Source organism: Sciurus vulgaris (genome assembly GCF_902686455.1).
Source record: "Sciurus vulgaris genome assembly, chromosome: 16".
Lineage (NCBI taxonomy): Eukaryota > Metazoa > Chordata > Mammalia > Rodentia > Sciuridae > Sciurus > Sciurus vulgaris.
In genome coordinates, this window is record NC_136477.1 from 5,141,957 (window position 1) to 5,169,292 (window position 27,336).

Below are 27,336 nucleotides of genomic sequence, written 5' to 3' on the forward strand. Positions count from 1 at the left end.
TATCGCTAATAAGTGGAGGATGGCACATAATGGGGGGGAGGGAAGGGTTAGTGTTAGTGTTAGAGTTAGGGTTAGGGAGGGGGGCATGTATGGAGGAAGGAAGCACTGTATAGAGGGAAAAGAGGAGTGGGAGGGGTGGGGGGAAGGGAAAAAATAACAGAATGAATCAAACAACATTACTGTATGTAAATTTATGATTACACAAATGGTATGCCTTTACGCCATGTACAAACAGAGAAACAACATGTATCCCATTTGTTTACAATAAAATAAAATTACAAAAAAAGAAAACGAATTAATGTGTGGATTCAATTCAGTTATAGCGAAAATTCACACATGATCCCTGGTGGAATTTTGACTTATGGGGTGGGAGGACACACTCCCTATGGCCTTGAAGACTTCTGGTCATCTCTGTAACCTTGGGACTTGACCAATTATCTTACTCATGGTGGTTTCTCAGTAAATACCTGCCCCTCACTTGGATTAACCAGGTCACAGCTTTCAGAGGGACAGTTTAGCTATACAGGTGTTTGGGGTCCTTCCAAATTCTTGTGTTTAAACTTGGCCCTCAGTTAGATGGAATAAACTCATAGGGCATTAGATCATCAGGTCTCCACCTTCATAGCAGAGTTAATGTCATTATTAAAAAAAAAGTTTGGAGGATTTGCTCCTGTTGTGATGGGAGACACAGCAGCAGGGCGTCCTATCTGAGGCACAGAGACAGCCTTCACAGACAGGGAGTGACTGCATCTTCATCTTGACTTCCTGGGCTCCAGACCTGTGAGGGTTATATCTGTGCTTTTATGAATCACACAGTTTAAGTGATTATATTTTTGTACCCTAAATTCAGTAAGGCAGGGAGTCTTCCACTTTTAAAATGAAAGAAAAAGGTGATCTTATGAATATGCAAGATTGTAGGGAGAAAGAATATTTTAGTTTCCCTGACCACGAAGAAGGTAGGCAGTGCTGGTTTGCAGCCATTTTCTGAACAGCACTCATTAAGTTACTGCCCACAGCAACAAATGACAATTCAGCTAAGTTTGTCCAATGCACTCCTTTGAGTGGACTTGTGAGTACTGATAATTACTCACCCAGACTGATGACATTCTGCATTTCTCAGCAAAAATGCACCACTGTGTGAAGTGTCCAGATCACCAGCATGCTAACACAGAGAGAAGCCACTGTCTCCAAAGAACTGTGACCTTCCTGGCTTATCAAGATCCCCTGGGCATGGCACTGGCCTGCACAGCTCTCTGCCTCTCTGCACTCACAGCTGCTGTTCTTGGGGTCTTCCTGAGGCACCAACACACTCCCATAGTCAAGGCCAACAACCGGGCTCTCAGCTACATCCTGCTCATCTCCCTCACCTTCTGTTTCCTCTGCTCCCTGCTCTTCATTGGCCCTCCCAACACAGCCACCTGCACCCTGCAGCCAATAGCATTTGGGCTGGTGTTCACTGTGGCTGTTTCCACTGTCTTGGCCAAAACTCTCACTGTGATCCTGGCCTTCAAGGTCACTGCCCCAGGGAGAAGGATGAGGCGGTTGCTGGTGTCAGGGGCACCTAACTTCATCATTCCCGGCTGCTCCCTGATCCAGCTGACTCTCTGTGGAGTCTGGCTGGGCACCTCTCCTCCCTTTGTGGACTCAGACTCACACTCTGAACATGGCCACATCATCATCACCTGCAACAAGGGCTCGGTCACTGCCTTCTACTGTGGCCTGGGATACCTGGGCTCCCTGGCCCTGGGGACCTTCACGGTGGCCTTCCTGGCCAGGAACCTGCCTGACACCTTCAATGAAGCCAAGTTCCTGACCTTCAGCATGCTGGTGTTCTGCAGTGTGTGGCTGACCTTCCTCCCTGTGCACCACAGCACCAAGGGCAAGGTCATGGTGGCTGTGGAGGTCTTCTCCATCCTGGCCTCCAGCGCTGGCCTCCTGGGCTGCATCTTTGCCCCCAAGTGCTACATTATTCTCATAAGACCTGAGGAGAACTGTCTGAGAGATTTGAAAGACAGAAGAAGTTCTATGGGAAACAGGCATTCTGACAGATAGCTCATGTGTCTTTATTACATTTTCACAGTTCTGAGAAAGCACAGCTAAAACCAAACTGATTTTGCATTCTGATCTTATGAAGTAACTAGAGACACTTAACTTTTTCATCAACATGATCTGTCTCCTTTTCAAAAAGATTAATGCATGAAAGTAGCCACCAGCAGCCATTTAGGCTCCTAAACAGAATGCTATCCCAATGTAGCAGCTCTTCCTGAGTAGGTTTCCTTAGAATTCTTAGCTGTATTTCATTTACTTACCAGCCAACTTGTAAAGATAAATATTTAAATAAAATGTTCAATATTTAATGCTCATTTTGTTTCCTTCTCACACTTTTGTCATATATATGTGTATATATATACTAATGTAAATTCTGTAATATATTCACTAGTCTTTCTGAATGCATTTTTTAGTCAATGAAATTCTTTTTATATCTATACAATGCAAAAATTCTTTGCCACTTTTTAGTGTTTTCTTAGTGCACTGTAACTACACTTAATATTGGGGCTCATTTTCACATGATTGTAAATGTATGAAATATAATTTGCTTCACTTCAGTCCCCGGTACTTCCTCTTTCCTTCCCCTCCTGTCTCCCTGTTACCCATCCTCTCTATTCTACTGGTCTGCATTCTTTATATCTATGAAATTTTTTATAAAAATTTAGTTATAGATGGACAAAATACCTTTACTTTATTTCTTTATTTTTTATGTGGTACTGAGGATTGAACCCAGGGCCTCACGTGTGAGAGGCAACCCTCTGCCACTGAGTCACAACCCCAGCCCCTAGATGTTTTTAAATTAGCGCTTAATAGATGCATATAGGAATCAAGTGATGTATCCAGGGACAGATACATAGATAAGAGAACATGGTATATGCACAGGAAGATTATTTGGACATAATAAAGAATAAAAGTGAGTCATTGTGGTATCACAAATGACATGGGAGGACATTTTACTCAGTGAAATAAGCCAGGAACAGAAAGGCAAACATATGTTCACAGGTGGAAGCTAAAAATGCTGGTTTCTGAGAAGTACAGAGTGACACAGTGGTCAGTACAGTCTGGAAGGTGGGAAGAAGGGAGAGAGGAAGGTGGGTAATGGTACCAATATCTAGTTAGGTTGGCAGACTCGGAACCAGTGGGCCTCAGCCCAGCAGGCGACTGCAGCTTACAACACTGGGCATATGTCACAGAGAACTAGAGAAGGGAGGGGAAAGGTTCCCAGCACAAACGCATGAGGAGTGACTGAGGAGACGGAAATGCTGACCATTCTGTCTCCTTTTGTATACATATGACGAGTTATCACACTGAATCACATAAACATACACAATAATACTTTTGACAAAAAGCAAAAAAAAAATTAAATTAAAAAAATGAAATGAGAAATTAAACAAAAGCAACCAGAAATTAACAAGAGCTCTAGGCATGAAAAATCATGTTCCATTAAATCTTCACCTTTGGATTCTCTTTCCTTTTTTGTTTTTTCTTTAAGCAACTTCTTTCAGTGCTTGGAATCACCTGACATAACTTCTGGTTTTCTGATTTTCCTTGAGTTTTTCACGTCTTTCACACTGTTTGATGTGTTCTTGGAAAATTCCTTGTTATTCTCTACAATTTGCTAATTTTTTAATTCCAGTGCTCAATCATGCACCTGAGATTTTTTCTATAAAATTTTATCTTTTATTTTAATTTGTATGCCTTTTCATTTCAGTCTTTTAAAGTGTAACCTGGTAATTCTTCTCCATTTCGATTAGGTTTGCTTTCTCTTAACACATTTTATTCTCACAATATATTTCCTAAACTTTTTTTTCTAGTAATTTGAGTAAAACTTGCTGGGTGTAGTGGTACACATCTATAATCCCAGCAGCTTGGGAGGCTGAGGCAGGAGGATCACTAGTTCAGGGCCCATCTCAGCAACTTATTGAAACCCTGTCTCAAAATAAAAAATACAACCAGCTGGGGATGAGGGTCAGAGGTTGAGTGCCTCTACATTCAATCTGTTAAAAAAGATTTATACATACACACACACACATATATATTATGTAAATTCATTATATATATGTAATTGTATATATGTATGTATACATTATATCATGTAAATTAATTTAGAGATTGCCTGCCTGGTTTTGTTTCCTTGCTGAGTGAGGTTCTCTCTCAACTGTCAATTGTTGACCTTTCCTTTTGGTTAGGTTTCCACATGTAAATGTCAATCATTTTCCTTTTTTTTTTTTTCTCACTTGGGCTCTGGGGGTTGAACCCAGGGCTTTGCACATGCCAGGCACTTGCTCTCACTGATCTACATCTCTGGTCCTGTGCACTGGAATTCCAATTGGCTGCCATGAGTGAAGACTTTTATCCCTTCTCCCTGGACTCGACTTCTATCTAGCAGATTGTGTTTGCATTCATTCATTTTTCCAGTCTCCAAAAACCCTGACCCCAGGACTAGGACTTGGGTAATTATTGTACAAGATAGTGTTTGAAATGGCAAATCACGTGTGTACTTCATGACAACTTGTGGGACCAACTGTTGTCAGAAGCACAGGAAGCAGCAGCACTGGACAATGGAAAACTCACACTTAATTGTTACACTGGTGCATCCAAAGGAGACGGGACTCCAAATTCTGAGCTGCCTCCCCAGTTTCTCACAACAGTTACAGGCTATCTGGTGCCACAAAATTTCTAGTGTACCTGATGAAGGCCCTGTGCAGGGTTTCCAGTGGGAAAAGTGAGATGAGGGGAGAAACTGGCTCTTCTCATGGCCTCCATAATATCTAGCCTTGTGTCCAAAGAAGGAACAGGGGCGTTTACACTTCAGAGGGGAGAAATCAGAATCCCAGGAAAGGAGTCAATTTAAGAGGTAGAGGCCTATGGTTAATGAGGTGTCCTGAAGAAAGGCTGCCAGAAGGGGAGGGACTGACCCTGTTCCCAGCACCAGTGTTTCCTACAATTTCATGTTATAACCAGGACTGGTTCTGCCATCACACTGCCCCTCTTAGACCAAGCTCATGGCCCTACAGTGGCACAACTTCCTTAGGGACCCATGACAATGTGAGCAGACTAGTCCACACCCTGGCTCAGTGGCCTGAGGACCCCAGAGCCCTGCAGTATGAATCAGGTTCTTCCTGGGAGGTGGAATAGGCAGTGTGTACATGAACTGCAGGTGGCTTCCCAGCTCCATCCTCTCCTGACATCAGCCTCCATGATGGAGGAGCCAAAGGCACAGGGTGATACGTTGATTCATGGGAAGTGGGGTAAGGAGTGAGTCCAGAATTAGTCCCAAATATGCAACTTAGCTCCTGCCCAGGTATTGAGGCCCTGGCTTGGACCTTCTGGACTCAGTATGAGAACTGGCTCCACAGGCAATGAGGAACACACACCCTCAAGGGGTTCTGCACATGGGAGTGGTGTACAGACATGGTGGGCCACACAGGGGACATCCCATGGCTGCCCTGGACACTGGGTATTGAGGCAGCACCTCCCCATTGTGGGCACTGCTGGACAGGATGCCTGAGTGTCTCTGATGAGCCCTGCCTGGCATGTGCACTCTCTGACATTTCACCTCACATCTTGCTTTGCCTCCTCTGGGGAAATCCACTTTCATCATTTCAACTGCAGGTGGTGCAAAGTGAAATGCAGGTGGCTTGGGACCAAGTGCACCCAAGAGGAATTTGTCCCTGGGCCTTGCTCTCTGTGGACCTGGATGAAATCTTAGCACCTGTGGTGGAGAGGATGACACCCACATGTGTTTTCCAACCTGTGCTTTTCCCTGAGTGAGGACCTCAGATGCAGAGCCTCAGGGCAGAAAATGTCCCAGGTTCCTCCAGGGAAGTGGTGGAAGCAGGGAAGCAAGGAGTCGGGGCAGGAACCTGGCCTCTCCAGCCCACAGCATAAGGAGCCCTCAGAGATGCAGGTGCACCTGCCCCTGGGTGTATGTCCAGCTCGCTGACCTCCCTGAACTGCAGCTTCCTCTACTGGGCTCAGGGCTTTACAGACATATCAGAGATGTTGACCTTGATATGCATCTCCTTGGTCCTAAAGCTCCCCCTCCTCACCTGCTCTTCCACCACTCCCCAATGCTTTTTGAGAAAGAAACACAAGGTGTCCAAGGACGGCGACATGGTGATTGGGGGCTTCTTCCCCCTATACACATACCAGAACATGGAGGACACCCGAGGGCCCGGCGAGCCCATCCTCTCCCTGCAGTAAGTGCTCTTTTCACTTCTCTTTCTGGGTGATTTTAGGGATGAGTAATGCGGAGGAGTCTGGAAGGACAGAGCCACGCCCTCCTGTCCTGTTCTTCCTAATCAATGCTCAGGACCCATCAGGAATTTTTCATTTCTTGCTGAATCCTTTCCCCCTTTGGTTTTCTTCCTGTTAGCTCCTCCTTTTTTCATGTCTGGAGGTGAGAGAGATGGCAGTCTCCACCTTGGTTCATCATCTCTGTCCCTCATAAGAGTGCCAGGGCATGGGGTCAAGTGACATCCCTTAGAAAACCAGCCCAAGCCAGGACCTGGGTTCAGCACTAAGACACTGTCACACACAGTCACTTCCCCGGAGATGAGGGTCTGCTGAAGTTTCTTCACCAGCATATAATTCCTAACACCCTACAGGGGCCACTGCTATTCATTCCCTGTCCCCTCGGGCAGACTTCCTGCTCTGGATGATTGTTTCAAATCATTTCCATAACATATTTCATGCTGGGTGCTCCTTGCCTCCTGGAGCTGGAATTCAGGCCAGCAATGAGACACACAACATCAGTGAGATTTTCATCTGTTTCAATTTGATTCTGCTTCACTTGGACATGCAACCCTCAGGGTTGGGATCTTATCAGTGTCACTGATAATGTAGTTAGATACTGATTTACAAATGAATGAAGCAGAATTTCAGGAGTTTCCCAGATACACTTATTAATGTGCTAATGTACACACTTAGATCCCAGGCGACTGCTGATTGTGAATCTGAGTTAGATCAGGTCTGTAGGACGTGAGAGTTGAATCTCCACTGCTCTATCCAGAATCCCCTGGGTATTAACAGAGAGGAAAATTAGGAGTGACACTTGTCAAGAAAGGCAACATAGACTCTTCAAGAGGGGCCATCTTCACAGGTGTAGGGACACTGCAGGGGTTTCCCAGCCAGGGAGCGGTCAGGCCAACTCTGAATACACTTAGGGAGATTGGGATTCACAGCCCAGGAGCAGGGCCAGGGTCAGTGGATAGAGAATGACCAAGGGGAACAGGAGAGGGGAGACCCTGGGTAAGTGGAAGGACATCGGTATGTGTGGAGAGCTGGGCAGGGTGAGCAGACAGCACCTCAGGTGCTGGAGGATGAGGAACTGACAGAATACTGGGAAAGGCCAGCTGTCCAAGGTGGCTCAGCCAACATGGCCAGATTCTTGCTGAAAGGAAGAGTGAGGACATTACGGCCTAGCTGAACAAGACTTCAGGGAGGACAGTAGAACTTGACCCAAGAGCAAACCTTCGTCAGGGCTGAAGGCAGGGAGTGTCACATGTCCCCACAGCCCAGGACCCTGATGCTGGAGGTAGACTTGGTCTCTCTCCCTAGGAGATGAGGTGAGGCCACCTTGCTCTGTCCTCTGCTCTCCACTCTCAGCAGCTCAGAGTCCAGTGAGCCTCAGCTGGTGGCTCTCTCACACCTGAGCCTGCAAACCTGTGCCTAAAGGAGCCTCTTGCCATCATGTGACATTCATGGCCCCCTGAGGTGACCTAGTGCAGGAGTCAGGGGCCCAGGAGAAAGCTGTTGTGTCTCCTAAAATCAGAGGGAAAGAAATGAGATTGAGGACACAAACCTGCTTCCATTTTATCAGCATCATGGCAAAACCCAACTATACTACCTTTTAAAGAAGTCCTGTGCACAAGAGCCTCAGACCCACAGGCGTCCTAGCCTGGCGGGGCCGAGGGCTGTACTTTTCTTCACATAAATACATTGCAAAGGTGGGATTATTGTCTCAATCCCTCTTTAACCAGCCTCTTTTCTCTCCATAAAAAAAAAAATATCAGAAGTATGTTTGCAAAGATATAAACTCTTGTGTTCATGGGTAAGGACTGTGTAATGCTGTCTATCACAGGGTTAGCAAAATGCTGTTTTCAGGACAGTGTTTGGATGTTCCTGATTTCCCACTTTCTTTTGTTTCATTTTCTGTCATTAGGTAGACAGCAGAAGGACACTTGGGGTTTTGGAATATTTAATGAATAAAGACATTTTCATTGGTTCCTTTTAGTTGTACATGACAGTTAATCCATTTTGACAGTTCTACCAGCAGGTCTTGTTGAGTGCAGATCCAGCACCGTTCCTTCTCCTAACCTCCCTGTCCCCTGCCCCTCCCTCTATTAATCTTCTTCCATTTACCCATAGTCATTAAAAAATTTCTTGATAGATTCTTCTGCATATATCTGAAAAGTCTAATTAAAGTAAATGTATGTGTGGATGTAAAACAGCTGGGTACAAAGCTATATTTTGTTTTTATTTGCATTGATAAATCATAATTCTATATTTTGAGGGAATAAAAAGTGATGTTTGATATATGTATAAAGGGGGATGATCAAATCAAACTATATATTCCTCACCAAACATAATCATCTTTTTTGGTGAAGATTATTTGAAGATAGTAATAGGTTCTGCTATTACTGGAGTGGTCTTACTGACCACATCACTAGGCCTTCAGGAGACCACATTTTCCTTCACATTTAATTAAAAAATGGGGTCTAAATTCGACATGTACAAATGTTTTCTCATTCATCAATTTTACGATTATTTATTAGTGGTTGCACTGGTCCTACTCATAATGCCTCTGAAGCTTTCAATGGCTCGCTCTTTGCTGACTCGTCTATTTAAGGGTAAGCATTTTCTTTTGAACACACTGTGCATTTCCAGGAGAGCCCATGCTTGGTCGTGAAGTAGTGCAGATGTGCCCTGGGGCCTGTTGCGTCTCTCGGTGTCTGTGTGCCCTGGGGCCTGTTGCGTCTCTCAGTGTCTGTGTGTGCTGCATCTGAAGGAGAAAAGCACTTGAACTTCAGGCAGTGTGGAGCCTCCACCGTCTTTCATCTCCTTCTTTCTGCCCTTCAGCCAAGGTGCCCAGGGTGCAAGTTCATGAACAGGCACGTTGATTCCAGGACTTTACTTCCCTTCACATGCGAGTTAACGGACATCACAAATGAGTCAATGAACTCACCTTTATATTCCACAATTATTTGTTTTCTCTATCGAGGAGGTATTTTATTATTCCTCTACTGATTTTAATAGGATCATAGTGATGCACAACACACACATATACCCAGATCACTCCTCTCTTTTCTCTTTTATCCTGTTTGTGTGTCTGCATTTTCTGGTACGTTGCCATCATCTTTAAAATACTCTAGTTACTTAGCAATGAATATTAATGGTCTGCAAGTCCCCTCATTCCATATTACTCTGAATTCTTTTCACTCATTTTCTAAATTTTTCCATATTACTGAAATATCTCTCAATTAATTTTGTCATCACTATTTTTAAAAAATTCTTGCCACTTTGGATTTGCTTTAAATTTGGTAGCACTTGGGGGAATGTTGATATATATTCAATGTTGCTACTAATATGCTTTCTTATTCTTTAGTAGAATTTTACATATTCCCCCAAGGTGACTGCTGTTTGTCACCTGTAACACTTTACATAGTTGCTGTTATTTTGAAAATTCATTGGCAAGCAGTATTTATTATGTGCTTGGATGGACACTACATTTATTTATTGGTTATACTGACTGTTCAGCAGGCATTTTCCAGGTGAATAAATACTGCTGCCTTTTCCTTTCGTCCAGGCTTCTTTGCAGTGCTTTCTATGGCATATCAAGTAGCTTAGGAATCCCAGTCAAGTGCTAAACAATTCTGGTGCTAACAGAAACCGTCCTCTGGCTTCATGGAAATGTGCAGGGCAGGCTGTTGAAGCTCTCATGCCACCACAGCAGGAGGAGCCACTGCTGCACCCATGGCGTGGAGCGTGGGGTCACAGTGTCAGGTCTGCCCAGGGCGAGGAGCCTGCCTTGCAGAGCACCCTGCAGGGGATCTGCCTCAGCCATGGCCTTCCTGTGGTTGTGACTCAGTGCACATGCCAAGAGGGTGTATTTAAAAGAGGTTCAGATTTGATTATGCTTCATGTTAATGTTATGTACGTTTATGGGGTGTGATGTGGCATTGTGACATGTGATTTCATCATGGAGTGATCATACAAGCTAATTAACTTATCTGTCATCTCAGCCACCCCCCCCCCCACAACACAGATGCACTAGGACAGGGCTACAGTCTTTTATTGTGTGAAAATAATGTTAAGGAAATGTCTTCTGACAAAGCTAATTTGTTTACTCAGAAATGGGTGTTTAGTTTTATAAAATGCTCTGTATGCCTTGATGAATGTGGTTTTTTGCTATGTGGGTTTTATTTTTGTTTTTGCCTTGCAGAAATATCGAGACATTAAATGTAAGGATTTGAAAAGATTATCTAATATTCCATTTGGAATAATTCTTTGCTCATATTTTTTCTGTTGGATATTTGTAACAAGTGCAGGGAGACTTTAAAATACAGACATGTGTCTTCTTTTTCTGTTTTCTGTGTTAAGTTTCCTGGTGTAGTGACTATCTATTCCTGAGTGGCAGATATGACTTATCTGTGACTCCATTCAGGCCTGGTGTCTATTGGGTTGTGCATTTCATGAAGCACACCTTGTAGCAGTATCTGTGTAATGTTCTTGAGTTCATATTTCAGTATGTTCAGGTTACTAGTTTCATTTGAAAAAAGAAAAAAAAAAAAAACCCAGCCTTTCCTGCAGTCAAAGGAGTGACTTTCCAATGGCCTGCGTGCCCTCACTCATGAGCTCTCCCTCCTTGGAATGTTGACACTCTTCCTGCAGCAGGCTTCCTCCTCTGACTTGTCCCCTTCTGTCTACCTGTGGACCTTTCCAAGGAGCCAGATCTGCTGACTATTTTGTTGGACGTTGGCCCTCATTCCCCTCAGTCTTCCGTCATCTCTACTCCTTCATTCTCAACCACTTCAGACATGTTCTCTGTCTCCTTCACTCATGTTGAATTCATATGCTTGTGTTCTTTTCATCTTCCACTCAAGAAGCTTAAAGCTGAGGTCCCCTCTCTGTAACCCAATGTCCTCATGTGCCTCAGGCCTCCCTCCCTCTCTGTCTCCGCTCCTTGTGATGGCTTTTTAACCACGTGTTTCATTTCCTTTCAAAATCATTTCATCAAAATTATCTTTGTTTTGTCTATTGACCAGCTAAAAATATTTTCAGCCTTCAATGAGAAGTTTCCTTAGTGTGTGGTTTAGCACCCTGCATTTCAAATGTGCTTGCTCACTGAATTTCTGTGCTGACCCAAGATCTCTCTCTCCTGGGCTGGATTAACCTGCTGAGCCATGAGGTGGGCTCCTTGCTCCATGGAATGCTCTATAAGTGACAGACTGTGCTGCTGAAGACCCAGAAGTGGTGAGCCACCAACCAGGGATTAAAACCTCCCAAACTGTAAACCAAAGTGAACATTTTCTCTTTTTACATTGATTATCTCAAGTATTTTGGACAGTACTGACCAACACTGGCATCAAACTTGAGACCCATAAATAGACACTGGTTTGTTGGGCAGGGCTTAATTTGTAATTTATTATATGTTTCTGGTAAAAACACAATAAATAAAGATTAACAATATGCAGGACCTCAGTATTGGCATTTTCAGTCAAAACCTTAGAGTCTGTGATGACTGGTCTGAACATAGCTATGGTTAGGTTCATTTAAATTAATATTTCCTAATGTTTTGTCTTACTTATAAAACTATATGTGTGCTTATTATTTTCAATTTCTGGTAATTTTGTTTTCCTTAATACTTTTCACCTGAGATAAATGCATATGAGCATTCACATAAATTTAGTAAGTATTTTCAGTTGTGGCTATGCTGTGAGCATTTGTGTCTGTTATAAGTTACCAAAAGCTCGGTCCTTGTCCCCAATGTCAATTCAATAATGTGGACACGGTTTTGAAAGGAAAAAGAAGGTGCATTGCTTTCCTAGCAAAGGAGAAGCAAGGGGACTCCTGTCCCAGAGGCTGTGATTCTGCCCATCAGGGAGAACAGAGGGTTTTTAAAGAAGATATTCATTCCAGGTGTTCCTGGGGGTGGGGTGGGAGAACTTGCCATCCCTGAAGTCTGAAGTCCCTGTGGTGAAGAGACTTCATCCCTGTCTGAAGTCTGAAGTACTTGGTCCCGGTGGTGGGCGTGTGCTCAAGGACAGGTAACTCAGCTAGGATGGGAAAAAGCAATCCTGTTCCCCTCCCTCAGGTTAGGGAGGAGGAGAGAAGAGGAGAAGCAAGCATGTCCATTTTAAAACTAGCTGCAGAGGCAGAGCAGCAAGGGCTGTATTCACAGCTGAGGTGGACCACTGTTACCGAAGAACACTGAAATTTGCCATTCTTTTTGTTCTTTTATTCGACTTTAATTTTATATTTCTTCTGTGAAAGACAGATAAACAGTTAACACTGAATTAGCCACTTAAATGATTGAAATAGATGGAAATCAAGATGGCAGGTGAGAGGAAGGGTGTGCTCTCCAGTTGCTCTTTGGGTCGGGGTCCAAGGAGCACGAACGCTGGCTCCCAGTGAGGTGGAGAGCAGAGGGGATTCACTGCAGTGCATGTCAGACAGTCAGAGACTCAGACCAGAACCTAAGGTGCTTTGAACAGAGGACAGGGAAGAGCACACTGGAACCAAGCTGGTGGTGGCACTGGACCAGGTCACCACACAGGGAGGGAACACAAGCAGAAAAAAGCATCACAGTATGTTATGGGGTGCAACTTAAGACAGACTGATCACCACTGATTGGTCCAAATTTGAGAGTCTTTACTAAGCTGTCTGGCTGACTGTATAAGATAATGCCCCAAAAAATGGCTATTGGGAGAACAGCCCTGACCATAGGGTTGCAGGAGTTCCTATACCAAAATTCACATCAATCATCAGTGTCTCTTCCTATGATTCAAAATTACAAACATCATGAAATCATCAGCAGAAGGGAAAGTGGATCAAAATGACCCTTACCTAGGTACAAACTAAAGAATGGTTACTAACATCCACACAATCATTGTTGATATCACTGTGCATTGTTTAGGAGAAATAAGGATCAAAAGAGCAATTTTTCATCACATAAGACTCGTCATTTTGTATTGCTAAACATGTCACATTAAGTAACTGATGATGGGGACAGAGGTGGGGTGTTCCCATGGGAGAAGCTGATTTCCTACATAACATGGAGTCTCAGAGCAGAATGGAGTCTGTTCAGTCATTGCTCATATAGCCTGGCCTGTGACATTTCCATGGAGCCAACTCTGTCAAACCCGTCAAAAGTAGACACACTTGGTGGGTGAAAACTTGTAAAGCAGAAAACAGTCTGAATGCAGCTGAAACAGAGTCTCCACAGAAGTTAGTGTTTGTAGTGTGACCCGTGTTCCTCCAAGGGCAATGGAGAACTGAGGCGGGAGCCATCTTCAGTAGGCCAAGCTTCAGCTTCCAGCTACAGGAGCCTGAGAGAACTTACCAGATACTGCCACACTTCCTGGAAGGCACCTTCTGTGTGAAGGTGATTGAAGCAGGCACCATGAAACCAGAGGATGAAGGTTAGAGATACAGAGGGTTAGAGATAAAGACATACAAATCACTTTCTGTTTGAGTCTGGGACTTCTGTAACTGGACAAAAAGGTATTGAAACTGAGCAGTTGGGCATGATTACACTTGAGGACCCAACCTGAGGAGGCTGTATTCATGCACAGTGGAGCATGTGAGGCCTGTTTAAGGCTGGTTGCTATCCACCAAGAGTGGAATCCTCAGGAGGCCTCTGAGACCCAGAAGCCCAGCAGAGATTGGCATCTGCCCAGGCTGGTGGTGTGTTGATCTAATCTGACCAGATACCATCCAACAAAGTTGTAAAGTCCCAATAAGTACTGAACCCCAGCTGCTGGAACTTCCGATGCAGGACTCTAAATGAGCCCCACAATGGGAGTGCCTTGACCTAGACTTGGTCAAGATGAAACTCTGATTGACAGTATTCCCATTTCATTCAACCTGCTCTGGTGAGAAAGGAGCTGAGGGCTATTTCAACCAGCTTCAGCACTGGGCCACAGTAGCTGGCACTTTGCAGAGCAACACAAAAAAGACAAAGGGTTTTTTGTTTTAATTAATGTTTTATTAGTGCACAATAGTTATACATAATTTGGGGGTTCATTTTGACATGATTTTACAAATGTGGAATATAATTGGCTCCAATTCAGTCCCCACTACTTCCACTTTCCCTGCACTCCTCTGTCCCACTGTTCCTTTTGCTCTACTGATCTTTCTATTACTTATTTATAGTTTTGTTTTAAATAATGCATTGTGGAACTACGTTAAGGTGAAGTTCGCTGTGGTATATGCATAGGTACATAGGGTAGTTTGGTAAGATTCATTACACTATTTCTTCTTTTTCCAACCCTTCCTTTCTGCCCATCAATTTCTTTCTATTCCACAGTTTGCTCTTCTGTTTTCATGGAAAATCCCTACTTTTCTTTTCCTTACTTTGGTCTAGCTTTTACATATGAGAGAAAACGTTTGATCCTTGACTTTCTGGGTCTGACTTATTTTATTTAGCATGATGTTCTCCACTTTCATCCAGTTACCACCAAATGTCATAATTTCATTCTTCTTTAAGGCTGAGTAAAACTATAATCTGTATATATACCACATTTTCTTTATCCATTCTTCTGTTGAAGGCCATCTGGGTTGGTTCCATAACTAGGCTATTGTGGACTGAACTACTATACACATTGATTTGTCTATATTGCTGTAGTATGCTAATTTTAGATCTTTTGGATAAACACCAAGGAGTAGCATTTCTGGGTTGTATGGTGGTTCCATTTCTAGTCTTTTCAGGATGTCTCCATAGTGCTTTCCAGAAGGGTTATATTAATTTGCAGTCTCACCCACAAAATACATTCTCATCAGCACTTATTGTTATTTGTTTTTGATAGTTGCCTTTCCAACCAAGGTGAGATGAAATCTCAGTGTAGTGTTGATTGGAATTTTCCTGATTGCTACAGATGTTGAACTTTTTGCATATATTTGATGGTCATTTGTGTCTCTTCTTTTGAGAAGTATCTGTTTAGTTTTTTGCTCATATACTAACTGTTATTATTTGTGTGTGTGTTAAGATTCTTTATTTCCTTAAATATTCTGGATAGTAATTGACTATCTGAGGAGCATGTGGCACAAACCTTCTCCCATTCTGTATGCTCTTTCCTCATGCCCTTGTTTTCTTTGCTGTGCATAAGTTTTTTAATTTGATGTTATCCCACTTTTTCATTTTTGGTTTTATTTCTTGCACATGGAGTCTTGTTAAGGAAGTCTGTATCTATGACAATATGTTGAAGTGTTTATCATGCATTTTCTTCTGCCAGCTACAGAGTTTCTGTTCTAACTCCTGGGTCTTTGATCCACATTGAGTTTTGTGCAGGGTGAAAGATAGGGATCAAGTGTCATTTTTCTACATAGGGATTTTCCAGTTTTCCCAGCACCATTTGTTTAAAAAGCTATCTTTTCTGCAACATACATGTTTGTGAATTCAACTGTTCTTTGATGAAATAGTTTATAGATTTGTTATATCCATTTGACTTTTAGTAGTATTTAGGTCAGAATCTCCTTCATTGGTTTTTTGTCTGGATGACCTGTGTGCTGGTGAAAGGGATGGGTGTGAAAATTACCCAGCATGACTGTATAGGGGTTTACCTGAGTCTTGGTGTCAAGAAGCACTTGTTTTATGGGAAACAGGTGCATTGGCATTTGAGGCATAAAGATTTTCTATCCTTATATCTTTTTGTTGGATTTTTCCCTTCACCAGTATGTAGTTACCTCCCTTGTCTCCTCTGATTAATTTTTACTTGAAATCTACTTTGTTGGCTATGGGAATAACTACTCCTGGGTTTTTTTGGACTCCATTAGCATGGAATGTCTTTTCCCAATCTTTTAATTTGATCCTGTGAATATGTTTGCCCAAGTCTCTTGAAAACAGCATACAATTATGTCATGTTTTTCAATACAGTGTGCCTAATTATGTCTTTTATGACCATTTACATTCAATATTTATGGACAGATGTTTATTACATCCTTCCATTTTTATTTGTTTTATATATTCATTTTGGTCATATGTTCACATGCATAACTGCTCTTTTAGCAAGTGTCATTTATTAAGGAGCACTGGAGTTTCTTTTTAGTTCAGTGTGCAGTTTTTTATCAAGCATTTTCTATAGTGCTGGATCACTGCTTATGAATTCCTTTAATTTGTTCTTACCTTTGAAGGTTTGTATTTCTATTTGATTCTGAATGATAACTCTGCTGAAAATAGCAATTTTGATGGGCAATGTTTGCTTTCAGAGGATGAATTATATAATTCCAAACCTAATTAGTACCACCACTCTGGAGAGCAGCATGGAGAGTTCACAAAAGACTAGGTTTGAAACTGCCTTATGACTCAGCTATACCACTCCTTGTTATTTATCCAAAAGAACTAAAATCAACACCCTACAGTGATACATGCATACCAATGTTTACAGCACCACAATTTACAATAGCCAAGTTAGGGAACCAGTCTTAGCACATATCAACAAACTAGCAGATAAAAAGAATGTGGAATATATTCACCATGGAGTTTTATTCAGCCAGTAGAAAAATGTCATTTACTAGTTAATGGATGGAACTGGAGAATATCATCCTAGGTGCAATAAGCCAAAGTCAGAAAGTCAAGTGTAGAATGATTTTTTTTTCATATGGGGAAGCTAAGAGGAGAAACAAAGGAATTTTTAAAAGGGGATCTCATGAAAATAGGAGAAAGACCAACAGAGTATAGGAAGGGGACTGAGACAATGGGAGGAGTGGTAGGCATGTCATTGCATGTCATTATAATGCACTAGTGAATGACAGTAATAATAACAATAACAATGATGAGGAGGAGTAGAGTAGAACAAATGAACCAAGTAGAGGGAGGAGGGAGGAAAAGCAAAGGCATTAGGCAGTGTGGTCAACGGGATCATGTTATTTGCGTGTATGAATACAGCATGTTATATACCACTATTACATATCACTATAATGTATAATGTACAATGAAAATTAAAACAAATACATATGATGAAATGTATTGTGAGTGATGGGTATGCTTTTAACTCTATGATTCTAAATTTTAACTTTTCTACTTAGCTTCTTTGTTTTTTCACTTTTTGTTATATTTCCAATAATTGAACCTATTTAACTTTATATGGTTGGAAATATGTATCTAACTTGTATTCACTTTTGTAGAATTCCTAATGCAAAAAACCTGCAGAACCCAGAATCAAAAGTCTCGCCTCACAAATTCTGCAGTGATTCTTTTCTCTACAGATCTAGTATAATTTGGATATTTTGATCTTGATAGATTTCAAATGCCTGGTTCCCCATTAAATTTGTTTTCTTAATCTTACTTTTAAATTTGTTGTACTTAGTTATACATGAAGTAGAATTCATTTTGACACATTGTGCAAACATGGAGAACAACTTCTCATTCCTCTGGCTGTACATGGTGCAGACTCACACTGGTGGAGTAATCATACATGTACATAGGGTAATAATATCTGCCTCATTCCACCAACCTTCCCATTCCTCCCTCTCTTTACCCCCACTCCCCTTTGCACAATTCAAAGATCTTTCATTCTTCCCTACCCACACAATTATGTATCAGCATCCATTTATCAGAGAAAATATTTGACCATTTGTTTTTTGAGTTTGGCTTATTTCACATAGCAAAATAGTCTTCAGCTCCCACCCATTTACATGCAAATGCCATAACTGCTTTTTCTTAAAGCTGAATAATATTCCATTGTGTATATTACCACATTTTATTTATGCCTTTATCTGCTAAACTGCTCCTAGATTGGTTCCATAGTTTACCTATTTGAGTTGAGCTGCTATAAACATTAGTGCAGCTGTCAGTGTAATATGCTGATTTTAAATCTTTTGGTTATAAACTGAGAAGTGGGATAGCGGGGTCAAGTGATGGTTCCATTCCAAGTTTTCTGAAGAATCTCCATACTGCTTTCTGGGGTGGTTGCACCAATCTGCAGTTCCACCAGCAATGTATGAGTGTACCTTTCCCCCCCATATCCTCTCTAACACTTACTACTGCTTGTATTCTTAATAATTGCCATTCTGAATGGAGTGAAGTGAAATTTGAGTAGTTTTGATTTGTATTTCTCTAATTGCTAGAGATAATGAACATTTTTTAATGTGCATTTTTGAACACCAAAGTTCATCAAGTTCCTAGGCAGTTACTTCACTCTGCTGTGCTCATATTTGTTTCTTTGATATCATGACTTTTTACTAAACTAGAGTTTCTGTAACATTATCATGGATCAAAATCTACTGGAAGGCTTACTGAAACATCAAGATTCCTGGAATCCATTCCCTGACGTTCTGACTCACCAGGACTGGGTTGGGGCCCATTTGGTGTAGGCCAGGGCCCTGTGCTTAGGCCTCTTCTGTTTTTCCTCAATCCAAATAAATGTGATATGTAGCTCAGTTTAGAGGCACTATTTTCTCTTTCTTTTCTTTAATGCAAATGTAAAGTCATTTGCATTAAAACTGATGTCTTTCCAACTCACTGAAAACCTGTGTATGAGTGGGAAAAACATCACAAGGACTCTTGGTAGTAAGGAGGTCTAGAAAGGGTTTCCCCACAAAGCAGCAAGTTTTCAAAAAATGTAATTTTAACTGCATTTATGAGTTTGCATGAATAAAAGACATAATTGCAAAAGAAAGATGAAATTGGAAACTATCAAAAAAGACCTATTTGAAAACTAACCCTACAGGTTTTTAGATATTAAAACTTCATAGGTATGTAATAAAGAAGTCAATGTAAAGAACTGAAGGTAAATTTTGAAGGAAACAATAAATCAAAATGGAATAACAAGAAACTAGAAAACATGACGGAAAAGGCAGATGTCTCAAGAGAATGAGAAAGACAAGAAATACAGAAGAAAATACTAGAAAACAGAAAGAAACAACTCATGCAGAGACAGTTTAATAAGAGCCTCTAAATTGCACAGATGAGATAATACCTCTACATCAGATAGTGTGGTCTGGTGTGCACGTGGTAAAGAACAAAAGGAGAAGCCACGCAAAAACTATTACATGAAAATACGATGTAAAATACAAACAACGTGAAAAAAATGACATTTCTAACAACAAAGAGAATAAATTCTTCAGTTAAACACAGATTGCCAAATTGGTAAGAAAATCACAATTTTTGGTCAATTATTTTTAAAAGGGATATATGAAATAAAAAATATATGACATATTTCAAAGTCAAGACACAAGCAGAAAGTACAAAGATACACCAGGTAAATTCCAAACAATAAAATCCAGGGTGGGGGGCTAAAATAATGTCAAATAAATTGAAAAGAGACAAAATTCATCATTATAATAAAATGGCTCATTCATAATGGAAGAAGCATCAAGGCAACACCAAACAAATTGTCTTTGTTCTCTTACATATTGAACCATTTTAATCATAGCCCCAAATAGAAAAGTAAAGTAGGAGGAAGGAGGACAAGAAGATAGGAGGGGTGGGCAGGAGGAGGGGGAGGAAGGGAAGTCCTGAGACCCCTTGCTGAGGACGTCAAACATCTGGTAAGGGTGACTGTTTCCGTCACCCCACCTGCGAGGGCCTTCACCCTCACTTGTTTCACTGTCTCAGTGCAGGCTGCTTAGGACAACATACCATGAACAAGGTGACTCCAAACAACAATCATCTGTTTTTCTCATTTGTGAAGGATGAGAATTCCAAGATCACACCACAAACTGGCTGGTTGTCAGGCCAAGGTCTGCTTCCTGGCTCATGAATGGACAAGGATCTTCTCTGATAGAGGAGAAGATCATGTCTAGGGACACTGATAAGTGACACACCCTCATGACCCCATTTAATCCTAATTGTCCAACAAGTTCCATGCTCTAACACCATCACATGACAGGGGAGGATTTCAACATATGAACTGGGTGTGGGGGCAAAGACAGTGTTCAGTACCTACAAATCATTATATTGTATTTAAAGAAAATCACAGTTGGAGTTTCATCCCTAAAGATCCCTATGACCCTCTATGCAGGTTGCAGTCCAGGAACTACCAGTATGCCCTGTCAATGGGTTTTTTGCCATTGAAGAGATCAACAGGAACCCATATCTTTTACCCAACATGTCTCTGGGATATGAGTTCCATAGTGCCCTGCACACTGATCGGAGGACACTGGAGAGCTTCTCTAACGTGGCTTACCGGCATGGACAAGCTCATCCCTAATTTACACCTGTAGAAAGGAGAGCAAGTCTGTAGCAGTCATTACAGGACAAACATGGACATCTGCCCAAATTGGAACACTTGCTGCAGCTCTACAAATTTCCACAGGTGAGGGGGCAGGACGGGGAGAGATGAACTATTTATTGGTGCCATTGTCAGGGGAGAAGGTGAGTGGAAAGAGAAGATGGAGTTTATTGCCTGTATCAAAGTGTATAGTCTCTAAGGCTAAGTGCTCCAACACTGGAGGGGAATCTTTATATACGTGGTTTGAAAACAACAGGGAAGAGCGGGGGAAACAGATAAAGGGGTTTCCCTGAACACTGAGGACTAATCAGTTCTTTCATTGGATGCTATGAAATTTAGGACTGGATTAGAAAACCAGGGCAAGAAAATCTTCACTTCTACCACTGAAAAATGTTGTACAACTCCTTTCAATTCTGAGATGGTGGCTTCATGCAAATCCTCTTCTTCATGTGACATTTATGTTCTGTCCCCTCAGCTCACCTTTGGGCCCTTTTGAACCCATCCTGAGTGACCCTGGCCAGTTCCTTCTCTCTATCAGATGGCTCCCAAGGACACATCTCTGGCCTTTGGCATGGTGTCCTTGATGGTTCATTTCAGCTGGAACTGGGTGGGGCTGGTGATCTCAGAAGATGAGAAAGGCATTCGATTTCTCTCAGAGTTGAGAGGAGAAATGGACAGGAATGGAGTCTGTGCAGCCTTATTAATATGATCCCCAGTCACTGTGCTTTTGTATTTCAAAAGAGCTCACATACAATACAGCCAGATCGTGAAATCATCAGCAAGGGGTTGTGATCATTTTGGAGACACAGAGTCTCTTCTAGCTGTGAGTTTTAAAAGATGGGACAATTTAGTCACACGAAGAATTGGGGTCCACCACCTCTCAGTGGGATGTTACCACCAGTAAGAGACATTTCATCCTTGACCCATTCCATGGTGCTCTCCTCTTTTCACACTACCATGGGGAGATTTCTGGTTTTAAACATTTTATCCAGACAAGCTAATCCATCAATACCCAGAGGACACATACCTTGCGAGGTTGTGGTGGATGCATTTTAACTGCTCAGTCTCAAAATCTGACTGTACAACATTGAGGAACTGTTCTTCCAAAGGCTCCTTGGCATGGTTACCATGGCACCACTTTGACATGGCCATGAGTGACGGGAGTTACAATATATACAATGCTGTGTATGCCGTGGCCCACACCCTCCATGAGATGCTTCTTCAACAAGTGATGTGCAACCAGTGAAGAGTGGGAAAGGACCAGTGTTCTCCACCTGGCAGGTAATCTCCCATTGGGTGGTGTGAACTTCACCAAGGTGGAGTCCTGCCTTGAAGGGTTCCACAGGGCCTCAAACCAAGCAGTGCAGGACCCCTCTCCCCAAACACAAGTACTTCTGTACTGTTTCACTGCCAGCGGGTAAATTTATGCCTGGATGGTGATCAGAACCCGATGTCAGTGGAAAAGGGAAAGGAGCCAGGAATGAAGATCATCAGTGTGTAGTGAGGGAGCACCTCAGGACCTGCCCGTCCCCCTGCTCTCAACAGGGGAAACCACTCCTTCCAGGAAGTCCTTAATTGACAAGCACAAAACAAGCTCTTGAACTGCCTGAGGGACGCTGAGCACAATGGATGGTTTGCGTAAGTCATCTCATGCAATTGTGCAACCACAGTAGGCCCTGTGTCCTGACCTGGCTGACAGGTGACCTGAGAACAAGGAGAGGAAACAGGTGTCCGTGTCAAGGTTTATCTGAACAGCTTGCCCACTGACCACCCAGACATGTGTGTGTTTGGAACTCTCCTCCGGAGTCTGACTGATAGTGTAGAAACATTAGGATATGCTAGTTCTCTGTGTTTTACTGTTACCTGCCTGTAATGAAGTTAAATTTTTAGGAAGGGAGGTAAAGAAAATGTGGAGCCTTCCCTAATCCAGGTTTCTTCATACTCTGGGGCACTCTTCATACTTGATGCTTCTCTTTCAGCTGCACCCCTTCCTGAAGAACATCAAATTTAACAATCCTGCAGGAGACCCCAGTGAGTGTGAAATCAGAAAGGACAATTGGACAGAGACTATGACATTCTTAACTTTTGGAATTTTCCAGAAGGCCTTGGACTTAAGGTGAAAGTTGGAACGTTTTTCTCCATATTTACCACATGGTCAACAACTGTCTCTATCTGAGGACAAGATAGAGTGGGCCACAGGATATAGACAGGTGTGGTTGGCACTAATCATAACTCTCTGCATTACACTATGGTGGGTTGTGTTGCTTCTGCAGAACTTAGTAAATACCACATCTGTATATTTAATGCATTGTATTTCACCTTCCAAGATTTTCTTGGTGACTTTCTTATGGTTGAAAAAAGGAACACATTTGTTCAACATGTGTCTCTAGATAATCATATGTACATTTAGGCAGCGTAGTTGGCATTGATCCTTCAACTTTGTGTAGGTATATGTGACTAAGTTTATTAGTGGTCCAATACTCTAAAACATTACAGTTATTGTGGGATGGGGTCAAAGTTCTCTGTTGCTAACCCATATCTGATTTTCCTAGACTCCCCACTCAGTCTGCAGTGCCAGTTGTAGACCTGGATTCAGGAAGTCCCCCCAGGAGGGAAGGCTGCCTGTTGTTTTGACTGCATCCCCTGCCCAGAGGATGAGATTTTCCAACCAGACAGGTGAGTGCTTGTCTTAGGAAAAAATTCCTGGAATCTCCTATATCCCCAACCCATGCAGGGAACTGGAATTGATCTGGAAGAGAAATGCAGGGACAAAATTCTTCCTTGCTTAAGTCAAAACTCAGTTGTTATAATCATAGCCCCCACCCCATGAAAGAATAAACCCCCATCTCTTGAACCACGTGTTGTTTTGACTCAGCATTCTACAACCCACTACAGACAGCAGCAACCTAATGGTAGCCTAAGTTTTATCTCCACCTATGAACTTAACACACTGTACTTTATGTCTCTATCTGTTTCTTCTTCTTAATTAAAAAAATTTTTAGATGTGATGGACTTTATTTTATTCATTTATTTATATGCAGTGCTGAAAATTCTACTCAGGGCCTCACACATTCTAGGCAAGTGCTCTACCACTGAGCCACAACCCCAACCCTGCTCTTAGCTTCTCTGGAGGTACATTTGGATCACATTGAAGAGGTGGGTCTTGCAAGCCTTACTCTCTCAGTACCCAGCACAGTTCTTGATGTAGGACAGGTGCTCAGAAAGATTGTGCTTGTGTTAAGGAATAAAAATCCCTGTTGTGCAGAAGAGGTTGTGGTAGAGCACGCCACCAATGAGGAGGGTGTATTTCCTGCTCTCCCCCAGCTCACACCTGGGTGGGAAACAGCACATGGAGAGGTGAACTCGAGGCATTCCACCGCAGTCTAGCAGATGCCATCACAGGGACTGTAGGAAGAAATGGGTGATGCCAACCCATGTTTGGGAGGGTGGCATGGAAGTCTTGACAGTGGTGGTAGTGTCTGCCAATGATGAGATCACCAAGTGGTGCAATAAAGAATAGGTGGGAATGTTAGAAATGGCTAAGGATAGGGAATTACCATTCCATGTGATACCCACAGAACCTAACAAAAACATGCAACGCAATTCCAACGCACAAGGTGGTTGTAGGCATTCTTGTTCTTATTTCTTGTGTTTTAAAGGAAGTCTTTTGAGAAAGTCTGGTGGTATGCTGACATGTCAAAGATTTGGGTCTACTTTTCTTTCTTTATGGTACAGGGTCTCTGGTTTAATTCCGAGGCCTTTGATCCATTTTGAGTTGAGTTTTGTGCAGGGTGAGAGGAGTTTAATTTCATTTTGCTGCAGATTTCCAGTTTTCCCAGCACCATTTGTTGAAGAGGCTATCTTTTCTCCATTGTATGTTTTTGGCACCTTTGTCTAGTATGAGATAACTGTATTTATATGGGTTTTTTCTCTAGGTCTTCTATTCTGTACCATTTGCCTGCCTGTCTGTTTGGTGCCAATACCATGCAATTTGATAGATGCAACCTATTTATTTCTATTACTACTCTTGATGTTCTCAAAAGGATAATTTAAAAGATAACACAACGTTTAAAATTTGAAATATATTGAGTAAGTTTACTGGAAATTTTGGAAGAATTGAGAAAAAATGAAAGAAGACTGAAGTAAGTGGACAAATAAGACCCATTCTTAGCTGGAAAAGAAACAGAAAGGTGTCAGGACTGTCAGAACTGGTCTGTGATGCCAGGCAGTTCACTCAAGATCTTGCATACTCTGGGTAGACACTGCAACTTTTGGGTGGGAGGGACTCCCCATGAAATTATGTGCTGGTCTTCTCTAAATGATTATGACTTGGCAATTATTTCCTTGTGATGGTTTAATAAACTTACCCAGACCATAGCTTCTAGAGGTCCAATTAAGTGACACAGGCAGGGGTTTTGTGTCCTCCTCAAATCCATATGTTGAAAATCAGCCCTGCAGCTGATGGTATGACGATGTAGAGCTTCTGGTGGCAACAGATTCATGAGGTCTCCACCTTCATTAATAAGATTATTGCTATCAGAAACAAGATTGGGGAGTTGCACCTACACCCAGGTGGGTACACAGCAATAGTCACATTCCCTGCAGCAGAGAGAGAGCCTTTGCAGACCATGCACATACAGCTCTTCCAGCCTGAACTTCCTTGGTTCCAGAAATGTGGATGTATAAAAGTATGTTTTTATGAACAATGAGCTCAAGGTTATGTCTTTATTATATCCTGAATGGACTAAGATTGTGGGTATTTTGGCATTGTTAGATAAGAAAGATATTCTCGTGAATAAGCAAGATAAGTGGAAAGAGGAAACAACAGCATGGTTTCTTCACCATAAAGAATAGGGAGGGTTGAGTGAGAATCATACCTTACACAGCATTCTTTGGTTCACTGTCCAGAGCACAAGGAAGGACATGTTAGCTAAGCTTGCCTCATTTCCTCCTTGAGGGGGTCGGAAGGAAGAGAGTTACTGACCCAGGACTGATGACATTCTGCATGTTCTCACCAGACATGGACCAGTGTGTGAAGTGTCCAAATCACCAGTACGCCAACACTGAGCGAACTGCCTGTCTCCAAAAGGCTGTGGACTTTCTGGGCCTATGAGGATCCCCTGGGGAAGACTCTGGTCTGCACTGCCCTGTGCCTCTCTGCACTCACAGCTGCTGTTCTTTGGGGTCTTCGTGAGGCACCAACACACTCCCATAGTCAAGGCCAACAACCGGGCTCTCAGCTACATCCTGCTCATCTCCCTCTTCCCATGCTTCCTCTGCTCCCTGCTCTTCATTGCCGTCCACACAGCCACCTGCCACCCTCCAGCCAATAGCATTTGGACTGGTATTCACGGTGGCTGTTTCCACTGTCTTGGCCAAAACTATTACTGTGGTTGTGGCCTTCAAGTTCACTGCTCCAGGGAGAAGGATGAGGCGGTTGCTGGTGTCAGGGCACCTAACTACATCATTCCCAGCTGCTCCCGGATCCAGCTGACTCTCTGTGGAGTCTGGCTGGGCACCTCTCCTCCCTTTGTGGACTCAGACTCACACTCTGAACATGGCCACAATCATCATCACCTGCAACAAGGGCTCGGTCACTGCCTTCTACTGTGGCCTGGGATACCTGGCCTCCCTGGCCCTGGGGACGTTCACAGTGGCCTTCCTGGCCAGGAACCTGCCTGACACCTTCAATGAAGCCAAGTTCCTGACCTTCAGCATGCTGGTGTTCTGCAGTGTCTGGCCTCACCTTCCCTCCCTGTGTACCACAGCACTAAGGGCAAGGTCATGGTGGCTGTGGAGGTCTTCTCCATCCTGGCCTCCAGCGCTGGCCTCCTGGGCTGCATCTTTGCCCCCAAGTGCTATATAATTCTCAAGAGACCTGATAAGAACTGTTTGAAAAAAGTCTGGAATTAACTAGACTCCAGAGGAATCAGGCATTCAGATTACTTCATGTGTATCTATTATCATTTTGGGGTTTTGAGCAACCATGGTAATACCACCCTGATTTTGCTTTCTGATACCATGAAATTACTTCAGTCACATCCTATTTATCAACAAGATCAACCTTCCTTTTGAAAGGACTAATGCATAAAACTAACCATAACCAGCTATTTGAGCTCACAGGTGAATGCTGTCTCAGTACAACAGCTATTCCTGAATGTTAAGTAGAATTAATTAATGCCTTATATGTGGCTCACTGCCTAACACTAAAGATTCATAGTTAAATAAAATGTCTAATTTAAATGATGATTGTTTCCATCTCATATCCTTAGTGTCATACATACAATAATGTGATCTTTATAAATATACTTGGTATTATTCCACATGTATAACCATTCATGCTAAATTAGTTTATATGTGAATAACACACTGTTCAAAAAAATCTTAACAAAACATCCTTGTTAAACAATTTTGAAATGCTTGTCTTGATCACACACTAAGTTCAAATACAAATGGACATAGTTCTAAGAACATGTGTTCTTCCATTGAGTTAGTGACTCATGTTTATTGACTTTGCTTTAAATTTTTCCTGTGACAAAACCAGACTGGGACTGGTATTTCCAGGGAAACAGATTCTTATCTACTGAGATGAAAATGATATAACACAAAACTAACTCCTTGAAAATCTAAAAATTAATGATATCTGCTCATTGTAAAGTGGTTGCAACCATCCTGTCTAGTCCCCCAGACACTTATTCACCTAAAGGCAAGCTCTTGTGCATTGAGCACTGATTCCCAAGACCTCCTTTTCCCTCCTTGTGCAGCTGCCAATCAGCTTTCTATTTCTGTGTGTCTAATTATTCTGGGTATTTAGCATAAATAAATTTAAATACCAAACTACTTATTGTTTGTGACTTCTTACAAGGAGCATAATTGCCCAAAGTTAATGCAT

At 42.3% G+C, this 27,336-nt stretch overlaps 1 pseudogene across 1 annotated transcript; it reads left to right on the top strand.

Moving 5' to 3' along the window:
- Positions 1 to 1,150: 1,150 nt before the first annotated feature.
- Positions 1,151 to 27,336, top strand: LOC306646492 (vomeronasal type-2 receptor 116-like; annotated as a pseudogene). The gene is made up of 8 exons: positions 1,151 to 1,993; positions 13,536 to 13,694; positions 15,081 to 15,097; positions 20,235 to 20,411; positions 20,920 to 21,725; positions 22,424 to 22,654; positions 22,997 to 23,120; positions 25,463 to 27,336. The product of its transcript is annotated as a vomeronasal type-2 receptor 116-like (transcript).